This window comes from Hyla sarda, chromosome 2 (assembly GCF_029499605.1).
Source record: "Hyla sarda isolate aHylSar1 chromosome 2, aHylSar1.hap1, whole genome shotgun sequence".
NCBI classification, from domain to species: domain Eukaryota; kingdom Metazoa; phylum Chordata; class Amphibia; order Anura; family Hylidae; genus Hyla; species Hyla sarda.
Window position 1 is genome coordinate 269,213,112 of NC_079190.1, and position 27,469 is coordinate 269,240,580.

The 27,469-nt window shown below is 40.1% G+C and overlaps 1 long non-coding RNA gene across 1 annotated transcript in view; it reads right to left on the bottom strand.

Moving 5' to 3' along the window:
* Window positions 1-379: 379 nt before the first annotated feature.
* LOC130357859 (uncharacterized) overlaps window positions 380-27,469 on the bottom strand; it is an 85,303-nt gene continuing 58,213 nt past the window's right edge. The window contains exons 4-5 of the long non-coding RNA XR_008889304.1: window positions 518-645; window positions 380-434 (exon numbers count right to left, since the gene is read on the bottom strand). This is a non-coding gene — a long non-coding RNA (uncharacterized LOC130357859). The remainder of the gene's footprint in view (window positions 435-517; window positions 646-27,469) is intronic.

A 27,469-nucleotide genomic window follows, 5' to 3' on the forward strand; every position in this document is an offset into this window, starting at 1 on the left:
TCTGCTGTTCTCTGGCAATGCTCCCACACCTGTGAGATCAGGTTCAGAACTCCAGACGCACACCAGAACTGGAGTAAGGGAGTGACTTTATCTCCAGAACCTTCAGTCATTCTCAAAACCTGGACCCAAACTCTTAGGCAAGAAACCTCATTAATAAATACCTCCCCTCCACCATTTAATCTCCTTTTCAAAGGAGGCAGAGGGGAGAAGCTAGGCCCAAGGGGAGCCTGGCATGACCTTAATTATATAATGTGGTGATGTGGATTTGACTATTTTAGAAGGAGGCCGGGTGCCATTTGCTAGAGCATGGTGAATCTTAGAGTTTGTTAGATCTGACTGCTGATGAGAATCCTTCAGTCTGTGTCCGGGGGGGTGGGGGGCAGGTTGGTAGACCACAGGTTGGGGGGCTCTGGTTACGGTTAGCTCTGGAAAGTCTGTTAGGGTGGAAAAATATTTGGGTATGATAAGTCCTAGTCCTATAAGAGACAATTGGATGGCTGCACCAGGAGACTCATACCTGTCCGTAGTCCATAGATACAGCCTAAATGTCTAACAGGATCTTGGCATAATTGCAGCTAGGGCATGGCCTTAAAAGAGATCTCTACAAGCTTTTTTTCAACTTGGTTTGGCACAGTGCTTGCATTTCTAGAGAAATGAGAGACAGTACAAGACAAACTTACTAAGCTTACTAAGACAAACAGCTTACTAAACAAATAAATAAAGATATATATGTTAACTAAACTGTACATGCTCCTAATCTGACACCCTATACATTATACAATTCAAAACGTATTTACATGTTTTACAAATGATAACTTATGCAGCCAGCTGTCTAAGCAATGATGTTCCCAAACATATAATTTAGAACTGATATTTGTGTTTAGAATAGAAAATATAAGTATGTATGGCCTGCAAGAAACAACATTGTTTTGCTCTGTGTTGTATCTGACCTTTCTCTGGACTCACCCAGACATACCACAGAGAAACCACCCGCCTCTCACACACACAACAGCGTTGTGGCACTTCCCAGTGTGACTCTTGTTTCCTACAGCAGAAAACTAAATTTGCACATCATCGGAAAAATATAATGGCAAAAACAAGCTGTGACACAGACACACTAATCCCTTAGCAATTGTGTCCTCTTACTGATGGCGTTAGTGCATCAATAAGGCTCTGCAACCTTAGCAAAACGGCTAATCTTTTCGGAAGAAAAATGTGACAATTATTTAATGCCATTGACGGGTGCTATACTACAATTCTGCTTAATAATGTTTCATGGAAGTATTAAAGAGGATGTGGCAATTATGGATTAACCAGTTCAGGTCTGAGAGCATTTAACCCATGTTTAATATGTTTGTAAATACTGTGATGAGTAGGAATTCTCATCTGTTTGAGCTCCAGATGTAAAATTCGATCTGTTTGATGCTAAACTGATGCTGTATTACACATCTTTTCTTTTAGGACTATGCATTAAACAATAACCAAACAATAGCCTCTCCTCTACAACTTCATTTATGTTATAGTAGATATTCAATATTATTATGAGCACTGTGAGTTAAAGGGGTACTCCGGTGGAAAACATTTTTTTTTCATTCCAACTGGCTCCAGAAAAGTTAAACAGATTTGTAAATTACTTTTATTAAAACATCTTAATCCTTCCAGTACTTATCAGCTGCTGTATGCTTCACAGAAAGTTGAGTTGTTCTTTTCTGTCTGGCCACAGTGCTCTCTGCTGACACCTCTGTCTGTGTCAGGAGCTGTCCAGAATAGAAGCAAAGCCTCATAGCAAACCTATCCCGCTCTGAACAGTTCCTGACATGGACATAGGTGTCAGCAATATGGTAAGACAACTCAACTTCTTCTGTAGTATAAAGCAACTGATAAATTCTAGAAGGATTAAGATTTTTTTTTAATATAAGTAATTTACAAATCTGTATAACTTTCTGGTATCAGTTGATAAAAAAAATGCCACTGGGTACCCCTTTAAAGTACCTGTAATCACATTCATGCTGCCTGAACCACAAGTCATCTGGGCAGTCCCCAGAGGCTTCTACCTGCCCCACTATTCTTGTAGACACCATAGGTAGTTTGCCACTTAAATGTAGCTTGCCCACTGTATGACACCCCTGAAGGTAGCTTTCTCCCCTGTAGGACCCTTGAACGATTTAAAAACAAACAAAAATACAAAAGACAAAACATACTCACCTTTCCATTTCCAACTGTCTTATCCTGCTTCCAGACTGCAGACAGTTTCTTCCTGAAGCCACTAGAGGCCAGGAGCATAGCTTAGAACGTGCTAGGGTGGTGCTTAGCTTCAGTCCTCCTAGTGAGTTAATTTGCCATCTTTTTCAATGGAATGTTGCACCCTCCCTGGCAGGCTTTTGCAGCACATCAGTTAAGAACCACCGGTCTATTGCATTAGCAGGAAAGACCACATAATTTTGTGACCCACCCCTGATCTAAACCTTATGCCATTACCAGTGGTGTACTTCTTATATACCATATTCTCCCCACAATGCCTTATAATTTAGAATTTAATGAAGTATGCCCTGATTTTTTTTTCAATTAGTGAGCAAATAAATTCATGCATACAAAAGTAAACTATGGGACTAAACAGGCTACTGATCTCTAACAATGAATTTACATTAAAAAGACAAGAATCCAGCAAGATCAACTTTGATTCAAGGGAAGGTTGTAAACCAATTGTCCCATACCAGGGAGGAAAATTCCTTCCTGACTCCAAATATGGTGATTAAAATAAATCCCTGGATCAATGTTCTATTAAAATAAATCTAATGCCCATAACTTGTAATGTTATATTTTTTAAGAAAAACATCCAGGCCCATCCCTATGAGTCAACCATCACAACATAATGCGCCAAAGAATTCCATAGTCTCACTGATGGTGAAACGTTTTTTCCTCTACACATAGAGGAGGCCCCCTTGCTATAGTTACAGGCCTTGATATGTGTCCTTAAGTATGAGAAAGGGACAGCCTGAATGTTCTGAAACGTGTTATTGTTTGGGCCAATAAAAAGCTTGACCATGTGTGCTAAAAGCATTTTTCTACCATGAAGGTATCTGTAAAAGGAATATATTCCAAGTTTGCCTGCACTCTCCATTGGGTTGTGGTACTCGATATTCTCCTTGGGGGACAAAAGCACATTTTATCTAAGCCCTATAGTGGATTTATAGATGCGCTAAAATTGTTGTGTGTTCACACAATCTAACAAGGTAAACCTATGTCTAATTAAGTGGAGCAGTGTGATGACCTGTGTGCCAATACAGCTACTTTTTCACCCGCTTTGCTCTTTTGTGTTTTTTTCTCCTATTTTTGCATATAGGTATAAAAAGATCACAAGAAAGATCTGTGTACTGTCTATTCATAAATCTGTACATGTGATAAACATTGCCAAGAGCCTCTCTTAATGCATCTCATAAGTTTATTAGCCTTGGCTCTGTAATATTATGTTATCCTTCTCTGTGGTGATGACCTTATCTATTTTAGTGTCATCTGCAAATATTGAAATTCTACTCCGTAATCCCTTTACAAGGTCATTATTAAACATATTGAAAAGAAATTAACCCATTATTGACCCCTGTGGTATTCCACTTGTATCCGTAACCCAATTGGAGAATGTTCCATTAATTATCACCCTCCTCTTCTTATCACTGAGCCAGTTGTTAACCTGTTTACATATATCCGCCCCTGTACCAATTTTTTATGTGGCACAGTATCAAATGCCTTAGAAAAGTCCAGATACACAACATCCATAGCTTTACCTAGGTTTAATCTATAACTGACCTCCTCATCAGATTAGGTGATCAGATGATCAGATTAGTCTAACAGGATGGATCCTTCATAAACTGATGTTGGTGCTGTGTTAGGTTATTTTCATTACAATCCTAAAGTATTGCATCTCGCAAAAATTTTACCCAAAATATAGTAACCGCATTTGCTAAAGTGCCAGTCGTCTGGAATAGTCCCTGTCATTATAGAAATATAAGGAATAGAGGTTTGTCTAGCACAGTACATAGTTCCTGCAAAACCCAGCGATAGATGCCACAAGGGCCTGGTTATTCATGGATTTTAATGTTTTTAAGGTGGTGCTGCACTTCTTGTTGGGTTACAAAGGTGAGATATGCTGGGGAATTTACATTATCCCTACTCCCATCATCTGGCAATGGGTAAAATTGTGTAAATACAGTAGAGAAGAAGACAATTAGTAGATTGGCGTTACCCTTATTCTCCTCCATATTCCACCCAGATTTCTTAGGGGGCCAACATTTTCAGTTTTAAATTTCTTATTTTTTTATGTAAGTAAAGGATATTTTTAGGTTCTTGGGTTCTGTAAAATTTGCTATCATTCATTAATATACCTTTATTTACATGAGGTTTGTACTTGCTTTAAAGGGGTTCTCCTCCATAAGGTGATTTTAGTATGTACATGTCAGACAGTAATGGACATGCTTAGGGAGGATCTGTGTTTGTCTTGGGGCTAAATGGCTATGTTGTGAGATTACCATAACACTGTGGCTAGATTTTTGTGAACTGGTATTTCCTGTTTGAGTTTTTCTTTTTTGCCTACAAATCCCATAATTCAATTTTCCTCCCTCCCACACATCAGCCACCCCACCCATTGAAACATAAATGAGCTGCATCCATTCAAAAGACCTGTGGTTTTAAATCAGGGTGCCTACAGTTGTTGCATTAGTTGCAGATTGATCACTCCACCCATTGAAGCAGAAAGGCTCTCTGTCATCAGCTGACTAGTGAGGTCAGGTCTCGGCCGCATTGCAACCTGGGAAAAATCTGAGACAACAGTCATTTTGTATGCTGTTAAAAATAAATATTGGGGTGAAAATCACATAAGAATTGTGAGAAAACAGTCACACACAGGTAAAGACACTATATTATGAACTATACTAACTTTACAGCCCCTGTAGCATAGTCAAATAAAAAAAAAATCCTGGAATACCCCTTTAAGGCTACTTTGGGTTTCTCACTGACCTCGCTGACTATAAAATGCCTTGCGCGTGAATTGATCTTTATTGGTCGTCCATTTCTGCAGTGGGCAATAATGGTCTTCTTGAATTTTTACCATTTGTACACAATATGGATTGGGTGTCTAAATTCTTTATAGATGGTTTTGTAACCTTTTCCAGCCTGTTGAGCATTAACTATTTTTTCTGAGGTCCTCAGAAAGCTATGTTGATGCCATGATACACTTTTATAAGTCACTCACACACCTTTCATCCCATTGACCCATTGACTGAAAACACCTAATTCTAATTTTACTCTGAAAAATAATCTGCTAGTCCTAAAGGTTCACATACTTTTGTCACTCAATGATATTTGATAAATAAATTACCAGGTCTAATATTGTTTACTCATTTGTTTGATTTTGTTCTCTTTATCTACTTTTAGAACTTGTTTGAAAATCTGATGTAGTTTTGGATCAAATTTATGCAGAAATATAGAAAAATGTCAAAGGTCTACAAACGTTCAAGCTACACTGTATTTTATCCTTTTTGAATAATAGTTAGGTATGGCTTACTATTATTATACACTGTACTTCTGGACATGAAACAGCAATGAAGCACACTGCCAGTAAATGTGTATTAGTGATGATCAACATTAATTCCGGCTCTGCTTGGTTTCACTTTGAGTAACATTTTGCTCTTGATCGCATTCAAACATTTTGTGCCATATTTTCCCATCCTTCATCTTTCTCATAAAAGAAATAAAATTTTTGCCTTTGTCCGGCTGGACTCTCTCTCCACAGCTTGTTGATATTGGCATCTTAGGAAGAAAAATTAAGTTGTTACGGCTACAAAAATAGAAATCTGTTGGCTTAGCTGTCTTTGAAAATAGAGAGGATTCATTTGTTTGACAAGCAGGGGATTAATTTCTACTTCTCCTAATGTTTATTTAGATGTAGTTTCCACAGCCGTCTATATTTAATTATTTGAAGTCACAGAGAGGAGAAGTCAGGGTCAGGGTGGGATGTTATTAGGAATTATTAGATTATTACCTCTGCAGTTCTCTTTGAAGAAGTATTTACAAATCTATGAAGTTGCCCTCAATTCTTGAACTCGGGGAAAGCACGTCAAGTTCTACACCAAAATGAAAACCTCAAAATAATTGGTACTTTTTTCTACGTCTCACCATTTCTATGAATTTTTTTTAAATTCACTTTTTATTCATTTTTCTATCTTAAAGTATACCTGTGATTTCTGAAAACTTCCCACATTCCATAGTGACATGTCAGACGTTCTATTATGTGGGGGTCTGGGTGCTGAAACCCCCAGGATCATTGAACTTACTGTAAGAGGCAGAAATGCTTGACTATAATTGACACTTTACAGCTGATCCTCATAGAGGAGGGGTTGACGTTCCACAGACTTATGTACTTTGAGTCCATACACCACTTTGCTTTCATCTCTAAGAAGAGCTGAAGAGAGCAGATCACAGCTGAAAGCAGTCCTTCTTCCCCTTTGTTTCAATAAACGGTGGTTGCCTGAGCACCCAGACCCCCACCAATGAAAACTCCTGAAATGTCACTGCGTCTTAAAATACGTTTTCTAAGATCAAAAGTATACTTTAAAGGGAAACTGACAGCAGGGTCACCCACACTAACCTGAATATACAGGTAGATAGTGCGGGTGACCCTGTTTCTAACACTTCTTACTGGATAAAATTTGGTGCAGACATTTGGAGATATTAATTTTGTAACTAGCACGGTATTTTCTTAACTGCAATGGAGGGGGGCTGCTACTGTATATTTTGCCTGCTTTGGTGATAACCCACCCTCTACAGACAATAACCTCAATCCTCAATAAATATTCATTCCTCTCCCTCAGCAGGCCTGTCAAAGGGGTGGAGTTTTCTGTGGAAGTTGGTGGAGTTATTGCCAGAGCAGATGGGCGAAAGCATTGTACATACAGCAGCAGTAGCCTCCCAGTGCAATTAAAGGGAACCTGTCATCAGATTTAACCATATATAATGCATGGCAACACATTTCAAATGGTCCAATCTTCTTTCTCACCATCCCTGGGAGACATTCCTGGCCACTGGGATAGTGAGTAAATATAATTAGTAGTGTCCGAGTGGGAACCTATACTAGTCCCATTGGCTCCAGCTGTAATGATGCCCCCTCAGCTTGATTTAGAGCCCTTGTAACTCCTCTGCTCACTAAGCAGATGGAGCAGAGCGATGACGAAGGCCACAGGCCAGGACTATATATGGGGCCGGCGTGGAACACTTTTAAACTATATATCCTTACCATCCCTGCAGGCAGGAATGTCTCCTGATATTACACATTATACATCTGATGACAGGTTCCCTTGAAGAAGAAAATACCATATTAGCAATAGGATGAATTTCTCCTGAATGGCTGCATCAATTTTTAACCAGTAAGATGCACTATCTACCTGTATAGTCAGGTCAGTGTGAGTGATCCTGCTAACAGATTACCTTTAAAATAACATAAAAATGAAGTCATGGAAAAATGTGTAATTGCTTATTGGTTAAGTTATGTATTAAAAAATGAGTCACCCTACTATTCATCATGCATGTGTGGTAAGCTTGTGGGAGTATAGGGTATATGGGGTGTAGTTGTGCAGTGATGAAAGGGTACTGATTTAACCCTTAACTGTCCTGACGCCAGGGTGAGGGGTCCTCTGTATCTGCTTGTCCTATCGCCACCAGTCCCAAGAGCGATAGGGAAGTATTAAATAAATGATTGTCCACAACCGGAGATTTTGTAGAAAACTCTCGGAACTTTTACTGCAGCTTTTATGCAGGATTAAACAGGAAACAGTCTGTGTAACAAAGTCTATTTGGAGTTTGACAGTTGGTTGGGACCTCGTGAGTTTCTAGAGCTTAGGAAATTAATAGGCGCTGTTCCACTGGATTTAGGGGATTGATATTAGGTCCAGTAGTCACGCTAGCTTTAGCGGGGATTGATATTTAAACTCACGGTTAGATTCAGGCCGAGGCTGGCAGGCTTCAGGCCTAAGCTTGTCTTTGTAAGTTGCACGGATCACTTCTCACTCTCCACTAGTCCAGAACCCAAGAGAGCGAGGATTGGCTGGCAGCTCCTTTATATGGGCAGGGACTGGCCTTAAAGGGGTAGTCCAGTGGTGAAAAACGTATCCCCTATCCTAAGGATAGGGAATAAGTTTGAGATTGCGGGAGGTCCGACCGCTGGGGCCCCCTGCGATCTCTCTGTACGGGAGCCAGGCTCTCCGGCCAGATAGCGGGTGTCGACCTCCGCACGAAGCAGCGGCAGACACTCCCCCTCAATACATCTCTATGGCAGAGCCGGAGATTGCCGGGGCTCCGTACAGGAGATCGCAGGGGGCCTCAGAGGTCGGACCCCCCGCCATCTGCAACTTATCCCATATCCTTAGGATAGGGGATAAGTTGTTCACCACTGGACTACTCCTTTAAGCTCATTGGTCCATACCATATGTCAATTCTCCTTACAACGGATTATGGTCTGACATGTGACTATACCATGTGACCTTGGAAGGTCCTTAAGCATAACCTAAAGAAGTAATTAGTCGTGTGACCTAAGGTCCTGCGACACTATATTGATAATTAAATAAACAATTACTTTTACATGTAAACATCACAGAATTGAAGAAGGAAGAGGCGACTAGGGGCTATCCCATCAGGAGGATGCTACTGGAACGAAGTAACTCTGGCTTTGGGGACCACCATACAAGGTATGGTATACCATATGGTACCGGGACACCACACAGGCCTTTCAGTTGCATTCATGAGGAGATGGGGCATGGACCAGGCAACGTGATACTGGAGGCTACAAAGCAGCAAGGAAGGTGAGTTAAAATGTTTATTGTTTTATTTGTCAACCTGAACACATTTATGTTAAAAAAAAAATTGTCTCGACAATACCTTTAACAGGGTCCTGTGAAAGATTAATATTAAGTTATAGGAGACAATGATTTGTAATTGTAGCTGCTTATGATAGCGGTAAAATAGTTGGAATATATAGTGATAAAGATGCTTTATAATGTTGGGGTTTGTCTAAATTACATTCTGTCAAAAATCATGCAAGGCAGTAATAATAGGAAACATCTGAAGAAGATGATAGGTTGATAGATAGATATTGTGAAAAGATGATAGATAGGTAGATAGATAGATAGATAGATAGAAAGATATTGTGAAAAGATGATAGATATATAGGTAGATAGATAGATAGATAGATAGATAGATATTGTGAAAATATGATAGATAGATATTGTGAAAAGATGATAGATAGGTAGATAGATACTGTAGATAAATAGATATATATTATGAAAAGATGATTGATAGATAGACAGACAGACAGATAGATAATGGTTACTGAGAATGTTGTATAATCTGTACATATCAGACCAAGGAGTTATAAGAGTCATTCATATGTTTCCAGTCTATGTTATCTGTTTCTTTTGAATCACATAAATCAGAATGGCTCACATTGACTTTACTCAATAAAGAAAACATTTGGTTTCCTAGGATAAATAATTGTATGCTATTTGTGTCTTTATAGACCTCCATTTTCTTCAAAATACTTTTAAATATCAGGAAACACCAACTGGAAATTCACAGGACAGACTTCTGAGCCAGATAGGACATGAAATGTAAACCAAGCAATCTGGTTTAAGTGAAGAGATATGGCCACAGTTTATCCAAAGAGTTATGCAGCATTGTGCCAATATTCTGGTCTTCATTGAAGAAATCAGTGCAGGTCTGCCATGTAAACTGACACATTTAGGTCATAAGCATGTTGTGGGAATCACATTCTTTGGAAGATATCCTACTACTCAGTGGAGAACATGGATGGGGATAAATATTCTTTGCCCATATCCCACTAGATGCCAACACATGCTTACCACATTTGGATATGTTGTGCTCTGGGTTAAACTGACGACATGCTAGTTAAATTAAATAGACAGCACTGTTGATTCCAAAGTGACAGATAGTCAGCTGGATATAAGATGTTTCCTTTGAAGGTGGAAACCCTCAGGCTGGTCTAAAAAACAAAGTGGTGGTCTGAGTTGATCAATTTCAAGCAGAGGAACCTTTGTTAGTGCTTTGAAATAATGTCCAGCAAGACTAGAACATCCTGAGAACAGCAAACAGATCTCCCAATTACTGCGTCATATTGTAAGGTCATGTGGGGAAACAGATTATAGTACATGCCTAACCTGCTTTCACAATGGACAGTCTTTAGGGTTCTCTGCTTTGGACAATCCCTACATGTTTCCCTTGACAAATGGCAGATCACAAAGTTATCCCCTGCTGGCACCCGTAGCATTCTGTTGTAACCAAAAATGTTTAATTACCCTGCAGCACCACCACAGGTTAAATGAAGCATTGCACATTGTCAATTCAAATCAGTTGGCTGTTTGTGTAATGCAGGACAGGATAGGTGCTCAAGAGGAAAAGACACTCTGTGTTCACGCTCCTCTATGGCAAGAGATGAAAATTCTGATCAGAGGACCAGCTCCTAATTTCCTTACAGGGTATATAAAAATTATATTTCTGATCTGCACAACCCTTTAACTGTGACATTGAAATTTATAAAAGCAAATGCCATGGAGGCACATGTAGTATGCCCCTGTTGTGTCAGTAATCAGCCGGCCAGCACGAAAAGTAAAGTGTGCCTCATACAATGCCTGCCACTATTAGTATTGCTAGTTTTGGCTCTATATGGTAATTCAGTTTGAGCACTGCATGTTACTGTCCTTTAATTTAAAATAATTAGAATGTATTTGTGTAGATGCACATTGTTGGGTGACTAACTACATGCCCATAGGCCTTCATCAGTATTATCATTGACCTATCAGTGTTCAACCTACTGTTATAGCCAGGCGGACAATGCTGGGGCCTGAAAAGGTGAGTAGGCACGAGACCTCAAATATGCTACATTTATCCTTCCACTGCCCTCCTCCAGGGATTTTAAAACAACCTCTGACTACCCTAGACCACCATGAATACATTAATTCCTTTATAGCTATAGTACATGTTGTTCCAGGGGGACTTTTAAGTATAAACTGTTTTATTTGTACACGAGAAGTAGTACTATTGTTTGCCATTATGTTACTTGTATAGAAGAGGACCAAAGGGCTAGAAAGGGCCCCACTCCTCAGCAAGTATTAGGAAAGCCTTAGATTCCAACACCTTTGCTGCAGAACTTTATTCACACCTGTAACAGAAATCAGTTACTTTCTTCCTAAAAAGAAGGAACACATTTTAACCCCTTGGGGACGGAGCCAATTATAACCCTACGGATGGGAGCAATTTTTGCAAATCTGACCTCTATCACTTTATGTATTAATTCTTAAGTCTGGGATGCTTTTTACTTATAAATTTGATTCCGAGATAGTTTTTCGTGACATATTCTACTTTATGTTAGTGGTAAATTTAGGTTAAAACTTGCATCATTTCAGGAAAAATTTTAAAATGTTGCATTTTTCTAACTTTGAAACTCTCTGCTTGTAAGGAAAAAGGACATGTCAAATAAATTACATATTGATTCACATATACAATATGTCTACTTTATGATTGCATCATAAAGTTGACATGTTTTACTTTTTTGAAGACATCAGAGGGCTTCAAAGTATAGCAGCAATTCTCCAATTTTTCCCGAAAATTTCAAAATCAGAATTTTTCAGGGACCAGTTAAGTTTAGAGGTGAATTTGAGGGTCTTTATGTTGGAAATCCCCTATAATGGACCCCATTGTGAAAACTGCACACCTCAAAGTATTCAAAATGACATTCAAAAAGTTTGTTAACCCTTTAGGTTTTTCACAGGAATAGCAGCAACATTTTTTACACTAAAATGTTATTGTAGCCCCATTTTTTTCCCATTTTTACAAGGGGTAAAAGGTAAAAAGGCCCCCCAAAACTTGTAATTCATTTTCTCTCGAGTGAGTAAATACCTCATATGTGGATGTAAAGTGCTCTGTGGGTGCACTAGAGGGCTCAGAAGGGAAGGGAACGACAATGGCATTTCGGAGAGCGAATTTTGCTGAAATGGTTTTTGGGGGCATGTCCCATTTAGGAAGCCCCCATGATGCCAGAACAGTAAAAAAAAAAAAAAACACACGGCATACAATTTTGGAAACTACACCCCCCAAGGAACGTAACAAGGGGTACAGTGAGCCTTAACACAACACAGGTGATTGATGAACTTTCGTTAAAGTGGGACGTGAAAATGAAAAATTCGATTTTTAACAATAAAATGCTGGTGTTATCCCAAATCTTTCATTTTCACAAGGAGTAATAGGAGAAAATGCCCACAAAATTTGTAACCCCATTTCTCTCGAGTAAGGAAATACCTCATATGTGGATGTAAAGTGCTCTGTGGGTGCACTAGAGGGCTCAGAAGGGAAGGAGCGACATTGGGCTTTTGGAGAGCAAATTTTGCTGAAATGGTTTTTGGGGGGCATGTTGCATTTAGGAAGCCCCCATGAGTCCAGAACAGTAAAAAAAAAACACATGGCATACGATTTTGGAAACTACTCCCCATAAGGAACGTAACAAGGGGTACAGTGAGCCTTAACACTCCACAGGTGATTGACGAATTTTCGCAAAATTGGGACGTAAAAAAAAATGTTTTCAATAAAATGCTGGTGTTATCCCAAATTTTTCATTTTCACAAGGGGTAATAGGAGAAAAGCCCCCCGAAATTTTTAAACCCACATTTTCTGAGTATGGAAATACCCCATATGTGGGCGAACTACAATGCTCAGAAGAGAGGGGGCGCCATTGGGCTTTTGGAGAGAGAATTTGGTTCTAATGGAAGTCAAGGGCCATGTACAGTGGACCCACCCCACATGTGACCCCATTTTGGAAACTACACCCCTCAAAGAATTAAATAAGGGGTACAGGGAGTATTTACATCCCACTGGCGTTTGACAGATCTTTGGAACAGTGGGCTGTACAAATGAAAAATTACATTTTTCATTTTTACGGACGACTGTTCAATAAATGTGTCAGACATCTGTGGGGTGTAAATTCTCACTGTACCCCTTATTACATTATGTGAGGGGGGAAGTTTCCAAAATGGGGTCACATGTGGGGGGGTCCACTCTTCTGGCACATGGGGGCTTTGTAAATACACGTAGCCTTCAATTCCAGCCTAATTCTCTCTCAAAAATTCCAATGGTACCCCTTCTCTTCTGAGCATTGTAGTTCGCCCGCAGAGCACTTTGCATCCACATATGGGGTATTTCCATACTCACAAAAAATGGTGTTACAAATTTTGGGAGGCATTTTTCCTATTACCCCTTGTGAAAATGAAAAATTTGGGGTAACAAATTTTTTATTTTCATGTCCAACTTTAACGAAAATTTGTCAAAGACCTCTGGCGTGTTAAGGCTCACTATACCCCTTGTTATGTTTTTTTTTTGTGTTCATGTCAGAACCGCTGTAACGATCAGCCACCCCTGTGCAAATCACCAATTTAGGCCTCAAATGTACATGGCGCTCTCTCACTCCTGAGGCATGTATTTCGTCCACAGAGCATTTTACATCCACATATGGGGTATTTCCGTACTCGGAAGAAATTGCGTTAGAAATTTTGGGGGTCTTTTTCTCCTTTTGTCTTTTTTGAAAATGAAAAGTATGGGGCAACACCAGCATGTTAGTGTAAACATTTTTATTTTTTTTACACTAACATGCTGGTGTAGCCCCTGACTTTACCTTTTCATAAGGGGTAAAAGGAAAAAAATCCCCCCAAAATTTGTAACGCAATTTCTCCTGAGTACGGAAATACCCCATATGTGGCCTTAAACTGTTGCCTTGAAATACAACAGGACTCTGAAGTGAGAAATGGCCTAAATGAGGAATTTGCTATAGGGGCGGACCCAGATACAAGGATGGGGCTTGACTCCATCAAAAGCCTACAGCAGTGTTTCCCAAACAGGGTGCCTCCAGCTATTGCAAGACTCCCAGCCTGCCAGGACAGTCTATGGCTGTCCGGCAATACTAGGAGTTGTTGTTTTGCAACAGCTGGAGGCTCTGTTTAGGAAACACTGCCGTATGAGACGTTTTTCATTTTTATTGGGGGGGGGGAACGTATAAGGGGGTGTATATGTAGTGTTTTACTTTTTATTATTTGTTAGTGTAGTGTTTTTAGGGTACATTCACACAGGCGCGGGTCAACAGTGAATTTTCCGCTGGAAGTTTGAGCTGCGGCAGAAAATTTGCCGCAGCTCAAACTTGTAGAGGAAAACCGACTGTAAACCCCCGCCCATGTGAATGTACCCTCAAACCTTTAGCTGTGGCAAAACTACAACTCCCAGAATGCACTGCATTCTGGGAGTTGTAGTTTTGCAACAGCTGGAGGCACATGGGCTGGAATCACTGAGTTAGGAAACCGACTCTAGCTCAGTGTTTCCCAACCAGTGTACCTACAGCTGTTGCAAAACTACAATTTCCAGCATGCCCAGACAGTCATGGATGCTGGACGTGTAGTTGTGCAATATATGGCCCTTCAGATGTTGCAGAACTACAACTCCCAGCATGCCTGGACAGTCTGGGCATGCTAGGACTTATAGTTATGCAACAACTGGGGAAGAACAGTTTGGTGACCTCTAAGTAGTGGTCTCTGAACTGTAGCCCTCCAGAGGTTGCAAAACTACAACTCCAAGCATGCCTAGACTTTCCAGGCATGCTGGGAGTTGTAGTTCTGCAACATATGAAGGGCCAGATATTGCAGAACTACACGCCCAGCATCCCTGATTGTCTGCGAGGGGCGGAGCATGGCCGGCTTACAGGAGCAGCAGTGGCATCGGCGGAAGCAGGCGGAGTGTGGCCGGAAAGTGCAGCGGTGGAGGAGGCTGCAGTGAAGAGTTGTAGTTGGGCATGCTGGGAGTTGTAGTTTTGCAACATCTGGAGGGCCACAGTTTGGAGACCACCGTATAGTGGTCTTCAAACTGTGCCACTTCAGATGTTGCAAAACTACAACTCCCAGCATGCCCAGACAGTCAGTGCATGCTGAAAGTTGTAGTTTTGCAACATCTTGAGGACCACTGTCTAGAGACCACTACACAATGGTCTCCAAACTGTGGCCCTCCAGATGTTGCAAAACTACAACTCCCAGCATGCCCAACTACAACTCTTCACTGCAGCCTCCTCCACCGCCGCACTTTCCGGCCACACTCCGCCTGCTTCCACCGATGCCACCGCTGCTCTTGTAAGCCGGCCATGCCCCCCTCGCTGCTCGCATTCCCGCCCGCTCTGCCCGGACTTGGTGGGCAGAGCGGGGGAAACAAACTCTAACCCCCCGCCCCCAACTGCCATTGGCGGTCTTACTGACCGACCAATGGCAGGGCATAGGAGGAGGTGGCAGTGTTGTCTCGGTCTCTGACAGCTCCAATCATTCTTATTTTCCTGGCGATGACCCGATTGGCCCGAATCGCCACAAATCGCAGGTCTGAATTGACTGGCGATTTGCAGTGATCGCCAACATGGGGGGGTCTCAGGACCCCCCTAGACATTGCTACAAGATGCCTGCTGATAGATATCAGCAGTCATCCCGGTCTGATCACCGCCTAGTGATCGGAGGTGATCGGAAATGCGAAGGGAGTACAGGTATGCCCTCCGTCCTTAAGTGACGGGACATGAGGGCATATCCATACGCCCTCCGTCCCCAACAGGTTAAAGTTTAAAGGGGTACTCCGGTGGAAAACTTTTTTTTTTTTTTCTTATCAACTGGTGCCAGAAAGTTAAACAGATTTGTAAATTACTTCTATTAAAAAATCTTAATCCTTCCAGTACTTATTAGCTGCTGAATACTACTGAGAAAATTATTTTCTTTTGGAACACAGTCCTCTCTGCTGATATCACGAGCACATTAGGAACTGTCCAGAGCAGCATATGTTTTCTATGGGGATTTTCTCTTACTATGGACAGTTCCTAAAAGGAAGGAAGGATTAAGATTTTTTAATAGAAGTCATTTACAAATTTGTTTAACTTTCCGGCACCAGTTGATATAAAAAAGTTTTCCACCAGAGTACCCTTTTAACTTGCCATGAACTTGGTACTTGGACTGTCTCCATATTTGTAATCCACAAGAAAGGTAGCTCTACACCACTACCTTAAGATGGGCACATGCTTCAAGGACAACACTCACACTGACTATGGCACATAGCTCCTGCTGTTCAATGAGTTGCACTCCGAGGCCCCTCTCCCTTCTGACACCTCTTGTAGTCCAGGTCTGTTTTCACCTCTGCACCATACATAGTCAGGACCTCAAACTTGTGCACGAGTACCTTAAATGAATGCACAAATTCCTCTCCCTGACAACATGCGCAATAATATGATTTTCAAGTTAAAAGGCAAGTCTGGCTCTCTGCACCTGCACAAAAAGTCCCTGTAAAAGTCACAAATCATATAAACATACCAGGAATTTCCACATTAAAGTGCACAATCCTATGATGTACTAGCACCCAGGGCACAGTAGAGAATCTATGACATTCAGGTAACCAAGCATGCTTTCCCTTAACCTTACATATGGACCACCTACCACAGCATCATTAGCACATTCCCACCATAAATATAATCCTCAGTGCCAGTACTGTCCTGACTTAAAGGTATTAGCATCAAGGAATTTACAAATAATGTTATATTTTATAATGAAAGATTAATGAAGATACTAACTTAGTAGTTTCACGCTTCTGAAATAAGCAACTCCATGTGTCTCACATTAGTAATTCTAATGTAAGGTACAAGGGGTTACTAATGTAAGGTACCTAGGATTTCTATTGTGAGGTACATGGTGTTCCTAACGTGAGTCGTGAGGTACATAGGGATAGTATTGTGAGGTGCATGGAAAAGGTACAACTCTTCCTACTATTTGGTAAAACCAGCCTCAGCAAAACACATGCAGTTTATACATTTAGTTTTTTTTTAGATTCTTCTTTAAGAAGCAGCTGGCAAAACATGATTTTGAAAAAATCTTTCTTTGCCATAAAGAATCTGATTAACCCCTTAAGGACCCTTAAGGACCACGTACGTCATGACACCCTGGTCATGGAGAATTCCGGCCCCCGCCGCGCACCGGGCAGGGATCGGACCGGGATGCCTGCTGAAATCATTCAGCAGGCATCTCGTGCAAACGCCCAGGGGGGGTCATCACACCCTCCCATGTCGGTGATCGCGGCAAATCGCAAGTGAATTCACACTTGCGATTTGCGTGATTCCGGGTCATGACGGGTCTATAGTGACCTGGTGACCCGGAATATAAGGGGGATCGTGGTTGTCTAAGACACCCAGGATCCCCCTGAAGCGATAGGAGTGAGGTGGCAGGGGTGCCACCCCTCCTATCCCTGCTATTGGTGGTCTAGACGCGACCACCAATAGCAGATCGGGGCGGGGGGGTTAACTTTCGTTTTCCCCGGGGAAACGACGGGGACCGGCGCCGAAGATCCACTTACTGATCCGGGCAGGCGGCGATTACGTGCGGCTGGATCCGACGGAAGCCGGTGAGTTTCCTAGCAACATCTGGAGGGTACAGTTTGAGACCATTATACAGTGGTCTCTAACTGTAGCCCTCCAGATGTTGCAAAACTACAACTCCAAGCATGCCCAGACAGCTGTTTGGGCATGCTGGGAGTTGTAGTTTTGAAACAGCTGGAGGGCTACAGTTTGAGACCACTATATAGTGGTCCCTAAACTGTAGCCCTCCAGATCTTGCAAAACTACAGCTCCTAGCATGCCCAAACCACTGTTTGCTGTCAGGGCATGCTGGAATTTGTAGTTTTGCAACAGCTGGAGGACCAAAATTTGGAGATCACCTTGCAGTGTTCTCTAAAACTGTAGCCCTCCAGATGTTGCAAAACTGCAAATCCCAGCATGCCCTGACAGCAAACAGTGGTTTGGGCATGCTAGGAGCTGTAGTTTTGCAAGATCTGGAGGGCTACAGTTTAGGGACCACTATAATGTCCAAACAGCTGTCTCGGCATGCTGGGAGTTGTAGTTGCGTACCTCCAGCTATTGCATAACTACATCTCCCAGCATGCCTTTTGGAGATCAGTACATGCTGGGAGTTGTAGTTTTGCAACAGCTGGAGGCACACTGGTTGGAAAATACTGAGTTAGGTAACAGAACCTAACTGAAGGTTTTCCAACCAGTGTGTCTCCAGCTGTTGCAAAAGTACAACTCCCAGCATGCACGGTCTGTCAGTACATGCTGGGAGTTGTAGTTTTGAAACAGCTGGAGGTTTGCTCCCCCATGTGAACGTACAGGGTATTTTCACACGGGTAGGCTTACAGTAAGTTTCCTACTTCAAGTTTGGGCTACGGCAAATTTTTGACTGCAGCACAAACTCCTAGCAGGAAACTCACCGTAACACGCCAGTGCGAATGTACCCTAAAAACACTAAACTTCACTAACACATAATAAAGGGTAAAACACTACATATATACCCCCTTACACTGCCCCCCCCCCCCCCCCCCCAATAAAAATGAAAAACTTATTGTATGGCAGTGTTTCCAAAATGGAGCCTCCAGCTGTTGCAAAACAACAACTCACAGCATTTCCGGACAGCCACTGACTGTCCAGGCATGCTGAGAATTTAGCAACAGCTGGAGGCACCCTGTTTGGGAATCACTGGCGTAGAATACCCCTATGTCCACCCCTATGCAATCCCTAATTTAGTCCTCAAACGTGCATGGAGCTCTCTCACTTTCTTACTCGAGAGAAATTGGGTTACACATTTTAGGAAGATTTCTCTCCTTTTACCCCTTGTAAAAATTCAATAACTGGGTCTACAAGAACATGCGAGTGTCAAAAATGAAGATTTAGAACTTTCTCCTTCAATTTGCTGCTATTCCTGTGAAACACCTAAAGGGTTAACAAACCTTTTGAATGTCATTTTGAATACTTTGAGGGGTGCAGTTTTTATAACGGGGTCATTTATGGGGTATTTCTAATAAGAAGGCCATTCAAATCCACTTCAAAACAGAACTGGTCCCTGAAAATTTTTGATTTTGAAAATTTGGTGAAAAATTTGAAAATTGCTGCTATACTTTGAAGCCCTCTGATGTCTTCCAAAAGTAAAAACATGTCAACTTTATGATGGAAACATAAAGTAGACATATTGTTTATGTGAATCAATATATAATTTATTTGGAATATTCATTTTCCTTATAAGCAGAGAGCTTCAAAGTAAAAAAAAATGCTAAATTTTAAATTTTTTCATCAAATTTTGGAATTTTTCACCAAGAAATGATGCAAGTATCGACAAAATTTAACCACTAACATAAAGTAGAATATGTCATGAAAAAACAGTCTTGGAATCAGAATGAAAGGTAAAAGCATCCCAGTGTTATTAATATTTAAAGTGACAGTGGTCAGATGTGCAAAAAATGGCCGTGTCCTACAGTGAAAATTGGCTGGGTCCTTAAGGGTTTAAAGAGGACCCATGGCAAACCCCCCAAAAATGAAGTTGCACTATCATTAAATAGTACCTGTCACTAAATAAACATTTCTAAACTACCTCAGGCTATGTTCCCTAACTACTCCTAACACTCCTTCCACCCTTAAAAAAATTTCGGAGTTTTAAAAAGCTCTATATCTTACCTTTATCCTTGCTCACAGCAGGAAAAAACAGACATAACATCACTGAAGCCTGCTGGGGGACCACTTCTGCCCTCACATCATTGCAGTGCTGTGATGAATAGAAGACCTTAGGCTCTGTGTAGCTTTCAGTGAGGCTCTATGCATATTTCAGTGAGGCCCTTTGCAGCTTTTAGTGAGGCTCTGTGCAGCTGTCATTCAAGTTCAGTGCAGAGAAGCACTTCCTGAGTTTGGTCTCCTGCCAGGCTGGGAGAAGACCAAACTCACTGTATTAATTGTTGCAGGGAACAGAAAAGAGCCACCTCTTTAAACACATTTATGTTGATAATTATAAAAGCAGGAAGGAACACTATATTAAAAATTTTACTTGGTGACAGGTATTCTTTAAGTATCTAAAGGTGCCCTACTTACACATCTTTTTATATGTGGTTTATAGTTTGTCTGATAATTTAGGGAATCAGTCAGATGGGTGGGAATGTAAAGAGTACCTGTCAAATCACACAAAAAAATGTATATGTTACTCAGTTCCTAATACTGATCATGTATATCTAGAACTTGGTTGGGAAACACTGGTCTAAGTAATCATTGTCTGATTTTTAAAGAATTTATTTGCAAATTATGGTGGAAAATATTTGGTCACCTACAAACAAGCAAGATTTCTGGCTCTCACAGACCTGTAACTTCTTCTTTAAGAGTCTCCTATGTCCTGCACTTGTTACCTGTATTAACGGCACCTGTTTTAATTTGTTATCAGTATAAAAGACACCTGTCCACAACCTCAAACAGTCACACTATCGCCAAGGCAAGACGCTTGGTGTGAAGAAATCAACTGTGGGAACAATTAGTAGAAAATGGAAGACATACAAGACCACTGATAATCTCCCTCAATCTGGGGCTCCACACAAGATCTCACCCCGTGATATCAAAATGATCACAAGAATGGTGAGCAAAAATTCCAGAACCACATGGGGGGACCTAGTGAATGACTTGCAGAGAGCTGGGACCAAAATAACAAAGGCTACCATCAGTAACATACTACGCCGCCAGGGGCTCAAATCATGCAGTTCCAGATGTATCCCCCTGCTTAAGCCAGTACATGTCCGGGCCTGTCTGAAGTTTTTTAGAGAGCATTTGGATGATCCAAAAGAGGACTGGGAGAATGTCATATGGTCAGATGAAACCAAAGTAGAACTTTTTGGTAAAAACTCAACTCGTCTGGAGAAGAAAGAATGCTGAGTTGCATCAAAAGAACATCATACTTACTGTGAAGCATGGGGCTGGAAACATAATGCTTTGGGGCTGTTTTTATGCAAAGAGACCAGGACGATTGATCCGTGTAAAGGAAAGAATGAATGGGGCCATGTATTTTGAGATTTTGAGTGAAAACCTCCTTCCAACAGCAAGGGCATTGAAGATGAAATCTGGCTGGGTCTTTCAGCATAACAGTGATCCCAAACACACCGCCTGGGCAACAAAGGAGTGGCTTTGTAAGAAGCATTTCATGGTCCTGATGTCAACCGCATAGAAAATCTTTGGAGGGAGTTGAGAGTCCGTGTTGCCCAACAACAGCCACAAAACATGACTGCTCTAAATGAGATCTGCATGGAGGAATGGGCCAAAATACCAGCAACAGTGTGTGAAAATCTTGTGAAGACTTGCAGAAAACGTTTAACCTCTGTCATTGCCAACAAAGGGTATATAACAAAGTACTCAGATAAACTTTTGTTATTGACAAATACTTATTTTCCACCACAATTTGCAAATAAACTTTTTAAAAATCAGACAATGGGATTTTATGGATTTTTTTTCTCATTATGTCTCTCATGGTTGAGGTATACCTATGATGAAAATTACAGGTCTCTCTCATCTTTTTAAGTGGGAGAACTTTCACAATTGTAGGCTGACTAAATACTTTTTTGCCCCAACGTAAATTTTTTGCCAAGATGTACAACATAAAAGTTTTTGAATCTGAGAGTGCCCATTTAACTTTAAAGATAGGAGTGAATATCAGGTGATGGGTGTGTATTAGGCAGACAAAGCCCTAAATGTAAAACATTTACACCTTCTAGCTGTATAATCCCGCTCAACATCTGATATTAAGTTCATACCCAACTGACTGATTCACTGAGTTGTCAGACAAATTATAAATTCTCATATTTCAGGAAAGGAAGGGTACTGTAAAAAGAAGTATGATCCGGACGCCTTAAGCTATCTAGTTCCAGTGAAATCTTAATTAGTCTTTGAATTAGTATTTCTTAAAGGGTTATCCACCGCATGTACCTGGCAGACAGTAATGGACATGCTTAGGAAGGATCTGCGCTTGTCTTGGGGCTAAATGGCTATGTTGTGAGATTACCATAACACTGTGGCTAGCTTTTGTGAACTGGTATTTCCTCTTTGAGTTTTCCTTTTTATCCTGCAAATCCCATAATTCCATTTCCCTCTCTCCCACACATAAGCCACCCCACCCATTGAAACATAAATGAGCTGCATCCATTCAAAAGACCTGTGGTTTTCAATCAGGGTGCCTACAGCTGTTTCATTAGCTGCAGATTGATCTCTCCCCCACCAAGCAATCCCTCCACCCATTGAAGCAGACAGGCTCCCTGTCATCAGCTGACTAGTGAGTCATTGCAACCTGGGAAAAATCTGAGACAACAGTTATTTTGTATGTTAAAAATTAATATTGGGGTGAAAATCACATAAGAATTGTGAGAAAACCGTCACACACAGATACAGACACTATATTATTAACTATACTAACTTTATAGCCCCTGTAGCATAATCAAATAATGAAAAAAAATAAGTACAGAAAGGTCCACAAGACAATGGGTTATCTACCATAAGGTGATTTTAGTACGTACCTTCCAGACAGTAATAGACCTAGGTAGGATCTGTGCTTGTCTTCGGGCTAAATGGCTATGTTGTGAGATTATCATAATGCCGTGGCTATCTTTTTGTGAACTGGCTATTTCCTGTTGGAGTTTTCCTTTTTCAACTACAAATCCCATAGTTCCTTGTTTGTAAGTGTTAGGTCTCTTCCTCCCTCCCACAAATCAGCCACCCCCCCCCATATGAAACACAAATGAGCTGCATTCCATTCAAAGGACCAGTGTTTTCTAACCAGGTTGCATCCAGCTGTTGCAGAATGATATCTCTCCCGCCCAGCAGTTGCTCCACACATTGAAGAAGGACAGGCTCCCTGACTAGTGAGGAAATGTCTCGGCCACACTGCAACCTTGGAAAATCTGAGACAACAGTCATTTTGTATGCTGCTAAAAATAAATATTGGGGCAAAAATCACAGAAGAATTGCAAGACCACCACCACACACAGGTGCAGACCCTATATTATGAACTACAATATCTTTACAGCCCCTGTAGCACAGTCAAATAAAAAAATCCTGGAATACCCCTTTAATCGGTGACTGAGGCGACCTCAAATAAAACCCACAAAAAAAGCTATCCCAACTAGTGTTGAGCGCGAATATTCGAAATGCGAATTTTTACCACGAATGTCGATTTAGTGAATATTTTGAATATGGTGAAATATATTCGTAATGACAAATGTTTGTTTAATTTTGTTTGTTTTTTAATGCGAATTTATGCAAATATTCATGCGAATGTCGGCACTTCCAGACTGGACACTGATCCCTCCCTTCTTTTAGGTGAAAGATATAACTTCACATCAGCACTATGCAAATTTCATTACACATTTTCACATGGAAATATAAAGAGAACGAACATAGCGAATATGCTAATTTCTTGAATATAGGATGAATATTCATCCATATATTCACGAAATATCGTAAATTCTAATATGACCCCTGCCGCTCACCACTAATCCCAACATATTTTCCCTTTAAATATGTGGGTTCATCAGGGGACAACCAGTGGGTTCAGAATCATCACAATATAAAATGTTACAGAGATCTGTAAAACCTGTTATTTCCATTGTCCTTAAAGGGTAAGTAGCTAGCCCATTGTGGCGAGGGGTGCCCATGGTTAGGCCATCAATCATTAAGTCCTAGAAAACGCCTTTAACCCCATGTGCCCTACATCTTTGTTTCAGGTCATCCACTTTTCATGAAATATTGACAAGCCGCATAACTACACAGCAAAGTCCTAGAAGATACATTGGGGGAGATTTATCAAATCTTGTCCAGAGAAAAAGTTGCTGAGTTGATAGCAACCATTCAGATAGCTTTTTTTCATTTTTAAATGCCTTTTCAAAAATGAAAGAAGTGATCTGATTGGTTGTTATTGGGAACTCAGCAACTTTTCCTCTACACAGGTTTTGATAAATCTCCCCCATTGATCACAATGTAGACTGTAGAGTGTAAAGTGAAACAAGGAACAAGAAAATAAACTGTGCAGAAATCCTTGCCTTTTTAGGGTTTATTCTGGCAGATATTGTGCAGTAATTTCTATGATTGCCCTATTCATTTGAATAAGCATTGTAGAAAAGCATGTGCTTATGGCTACAACATCCCCAGCCAGATGAAGTGAACCTATTTTCAGACTTTGTCATTGATCCTGAGGAAATATATAAAGGTCTAAAAATACTGAAAAATACAGTAAAAATTAACCAATACATGTCGACTATTCACAAAACCCCCCAAACTGTTAAACATGCATTATAAATGTTTGTATATACACAGAATTCATACTGTATATACATATACAAGAAAAGCGTTAGAAAGATAATTCTGTCTCTTGTTAAAGCAATCTGAGTTTTGTTTTCCCTCTCCTTATGGTTTCCTTCAGCTCCGCTGGATAGAAAACAAAGCTGCCAATGTCAGCAGAACATTAACAAGCATCATAAATTTGCCTAGTCTTTAGAAGAGTTTTGGAAATTGTTAAGTCCATTACACATCCATAAATAATTGTCTAAATCTGTATATGTTTTTTTCAGACTTGGACAGACCAAGTGCTGTTTTATCTTATATCTAGGTTTTTGCTGTGGAAATGAAATTGAAACATTTCCTAACTCCGTAGTGTTAAGTTATGGTTGTCTAATTGTTCTTTTTTTGTATAACTGTTTATTTAATAATTTAAAAAAAAAAAGAAACAACATGTACAATTAAAGCATGGAGTAAACATCTTATATGCAAGTATATACAGTAAACCATACAGTAAAACTTGGAAATAATATAAGGATGAGAGGAAAAAGGAAAAAATGAACAGAGGAAGAGGGAGGGGAAGAGAAAGGCACAAAGAGGATTGTCAAAATATAACTGCAGCCATTGGTTTGATCCCTATAAGCTAATGAATCAGTCAAAAACAAGGGGTACTGAAAAGTCAAATCGAAAAAAAGTATTTATTTTTAATTTATTTATTTAGTTAATTATTTATTACTCATTTTCCAGCAGTTAAACTGACTGTCTACGCATTCGATATTGCTCAGGATAAGGCTGATACTGCTTGCTCCTTGTATATGACCAGTCCAGCAGTGGATTCTAAGCGGTAAGCTGGCTCTCTCTCACTTTTTTCACTCTTTTTTTTTTTTTGTGTGTGCTGCTTACATACTGATAAGTCATGCCCAACTGCAAAGACTTTATTATTTTTGAATTATTTGGTCCTTGACTCCCATACATGGACAACATGTACAACAGCACTTATCATTCCCTGTGCAGTTTGTTTAAAGACTAATGCCGACGGATAAAAAAAAACATTGTTTTATAGTATTGCCGCATCTGATGAGGTTGGGACATCCCTTAAAGGGGTGTTCTAGGAATTCTTTTTATATTTGACTATGCTACAGGGGCTATAAAGTTAGTGTAGTTCATAATAAAGTGTCTGTACCTGTGTGTGATGGTTGTCTCACAATTCTTCTGTGATTTTCTCACCAATATTTATTTTTAACAGCATACAAAATTACTCAGGTCTTGGATTTTCCCAGGTTGCAGTGCATCGAGACATGACATCACTAGTCCGGTGTGCAAAGGGAGCCTGTCCTGCTTCAATGGGTGGAGCAACCACTGGGTGGGAGAGAGATCATTTTGTGACAATTGCGGGGGTTCCCAGCTGGACACCCGCGATCAGACATCTTATCCCCTGTCCTTTGGATAGGAAATAAGATGTCTAGGGGCAAAAGAATTGGTGGAATACTATGACTTGATCCCACATAATCTGTGTACTAAGAAGAAACCCACAGTTACTTTAGATTATGACTTTGTTAAACAATGGTATGAGTTTCCTAATGACAGTTTATTTCAACAGAAAAAACTAAGGGGGAGATATATCTGTGTAGAGAAACAGTGGTGCAGTTTCCCATAGTAAACAATCAGATCGCTTCTTTCATTTTTAAAAAGGCCTTTGAAATATGAAAGAAGCAATCTGATTTGTTGCTATGGGCAATTGGGCAACTTTTCATCTGCACAGGTTTTGATAAATCTCCCCCTAAATTATTTGGATTTGTGTATTACATATTTGTCTGTACGGTTCAATGTTACTGGACTTTCAAGCCATGCAAGACAAGATAATAAGGGTCTATTCACACGTACAGTATTCTGCGCAGATTTGATGCGCAGGATTTCAAGCTGTGTTCAGTCATTCAGCTGACATTGAAATCTGCAGCAGAAAGTCCTGCGCATCAAATCTGTGCAGAAAAAATGTGCAGAATACTGTACATGTGAATAGACCCTTAAGATACTTTTCTTTACGTAACCATATAGAGGAGAACAATGTAAATATAGCCTCATCGTGAAAAAGTTTAATTGTGATACTAATATGGTATATACATGGCTGCAAAGTAAATGCAAGCCAACATGGTAGGTACATTTTATTGCTGGAAGGTAAAATAAATTATAAGAAGAATAAATAAAAAAATGAAAAAAAATAAAATAAACAAAACAAAACAAATAAAATTAGCAAAAATGTAAAAGTTGAAAAGAACCCCAAAATATTCTTCACCTGCATACTGCAAATAATAAGTAACATAAAAATGGACATGTTTGCCCCTTAAAAAACAATCTAGGTGTAATGGTGGAGGAGGATAAGGAGGAGGTCCTTGTTGACAGTTACCTGCAGCCAGAAATAAAAAAAAAACTACCAAAGTACTTTAAAGATACAGAGGATTTTTTAAATCTAAGTTAGAAAAACTAAAGGAGGATGATGTTATGTTTCTCTGCACATTAGATGTGCAGAGTCTTTATACTAATATCCTGCAAATTATAAAATTTATTTTCTGATGCATTTAATGAAATTAGTTTTATTTCAGATTTGGAGAATAATTTTTACTTCAAGCCCATGGTACATTGGTGGCACCAAGTTTAGCAAATGCCTTTTTGGCACAATATGAAGAAACTGTAATTTATGGTGAGATGGGCATGGACACGGCGTTCACATGGCTTCGCTATGTGGACGATGTGTTCATGCTATGGACGTGATATGAAGAGTCTCTATTAAATTTTGTAACTTCAAACATGACACCACCAAATTTACATTAAACTATGGTAAAACAGTAATACAATATCTTGATGTAAAAATAAAAAAATAAACTAGTGTTGGATTTGAAATGAGTCGTTACTCAAAGCCAACAGATAGGAATAATATGCTCCATAAAAGTATATTTCACGTCCCAACAGTTTTTAAAGGACTACCAAAGAGTCAACTTAAGAGAGCAAAAAGAGCATGTAATATAGAACTGGCATATCAAAAAGGTAAAGAACAACTGATTAATAAATGTTAAAAATAGAGGATGAACTAAAAACGAATTGGAAAAAACTATTAAAGAACTAAAAAGTAAAACAAGGGAGACTTTAATGAATGAATAAGGTAGATAAAGAAAATGCATAGAAAACAGCACCTTGCGTATTTCGACTGATAGACACTCTAGGTTGATAAAATGCACTGTAAACAAATACTGG